This window comes from Arachis duranensis, chromosome 5, assembly GCF_000817695.3.
Source record: "Arachis duranensis cultivar V14167 chromosome 5, aradu.V14167.gnm2.J7QH, whole genome shotgun sequence".
Lineage (NCBI taxonomy): Eukaryota > Viridiplantae > Streptophyta > Magnoliopsida > Fabales > Fabaceae > Arachis > Arachis duranensis.
The window spans coordinates 75151795-75153720 of NC_029776.3; positions in this window are offsets into that span (position 1 = coordinate 75151795).

Sequence of the window (1926 nt, forward strand, 5' to 3'; positions counted from 1 at the left end):
TCCCAACAAGCGCTTCTTTAATGTCAGTAGCTTGACAGTGGGCTCTCAAGGAGCCTCAAAGATGTTCAGAACAATGTTGGAACCTCCTAACACAAAACTTAGAGTTTGAATGTGGGGGTTTAACACCAAACATAGAATTTGGTTGTGGCCTCCCAACACCAAACTTAGAGTTTGACTGTGGGGGCTCTGTTTGACTCTATTTTGAGGGAAGCTCTTCATGCTTCCTCTCCATGGTTACAGAGGGGTATCCTTGAGCCTTAAACACGAAGGATTCTTTATTCACTTGAATGATCAATTCTCCTCTATCAACATCAATCATAGTCTTTGCTGTGGCTAGGAAGGGTCTGCCAAGGATGATGGATTCATCCATGCACTTCCTAGTCTCTAAGACTATGAAATCAGTAGGGATGTAATGGTCTTCAATCTTTAACAGAACATCCTTTACAAGTCCATAAGCTTGTTTTCTTGAATTGTCTACCATCTCTAGTGAGATTCTTGCAGCTTGTACCTCAAAGATCCCTAGCTTCTCTATTACAGAGAGAGGCATGAGGTTTATACTTGACCCTAGGTCACACAGAGCCTTCTTGAAGGTCATGGTGCCTACTATACAAGGTATTGAGAACTTCCCAGGGTCCTGTCTCTTTTGAGGTAATTTCTGCCTAGTCAAGTCATCCAGTTCTTTGGTGAGCAAAGGGGGTTCATCCTCCCAAGTCTCATTACCAAATAACTTGTCATTTAGCTTCATGATTGCTCCAAGGTACTTAGCAACTTGCTCTTCGGTGACATCTTCTTCCTCTTCAGAGGAAGAATACTCATCAGAGCTCATGAATGGCAGAAGTAAATCTAATGGAATATCTATGGTCTCAGTGTGAGCCTTAGATTCCCATGGTTCCTCATTAGGGAACTCATTGGAGGCCAGTGGATGTCCATTGAGGTCTTCCTCAGTGGCATTCACTGCCTCTTTCTCCTCTCCAAATTTGGCCATGTTGATGGCCTTACACTCTCCTTTTGGATTCTCTTCTGTATTGCTTGAAAGAGTACTAGGAGGGAGTTCAGTAAATTTCTTACTCAGCTACCCACTTGTGCCTCCAAGTTTCTAATGGAGGACCTTGTTTCAGTCATGAAACTTTGAGTGGTTTTGATTAGATCAGAGACCATGGTTGCTAAATTAGAGTGGCTCTGCTTAGGATTCTCTGTCTGTTGCTGAGAAGATGATGGAAAAGGCTTGCCATTGCTAAACCTGTTTCTTCCACCATTATTATTATTGAAACCTTGTTGAGGTCTCTGTTGATCCTTCCATGAGAAATTTGGATGATTTCTCCATGAAGGATTATAGGTGTTTCCATAGGGTTCCCCCATGTAATTCACCTCTTCCATTGATGGGTTCTCAGGATCATAAGCTTCTTCTTCAGATGAAGCGTCCTTAGTACTGCCTGGTGCAGCTTGCATTCCAGACAGACTTTGAGAAATCATATTGACTTGCTGAGTCAATATTTTGTTCTGAGCCAATATGGCATTCAGAGTATCAACCTCAAGAACTCCTTTCTTCTGATTCGTCCCATTCTTCACAGAATTCCTTTCAGAAGTGTACATGAATTGGTTATTTGCAACCATTTCAATGAGTTCTTGAGCTTCTGCAGGTGTCTTCTTCAGATGAAGAGATCCTCCAGCAGAGCTGTCCAATGACATCTTGGACAGTTCAGACAGACCATTATAGAAGATACCTATGATGTTCCATTCAGAAAGCATGTCAGACGGACACTTTCTGATCAATTGTTTATATCTTTCCCAAGCTTCATAGAGGGATTCACCTTCCTTCTGTCTGAAGGTTTGGACTTCCATTCTAAGCTTACTCAATTTTTGAGGTGGAAAGAACTTTGCCAAGAAGGCATTGACTAGCTTTTCCCAAGAGTTCAGGCTTTCTTT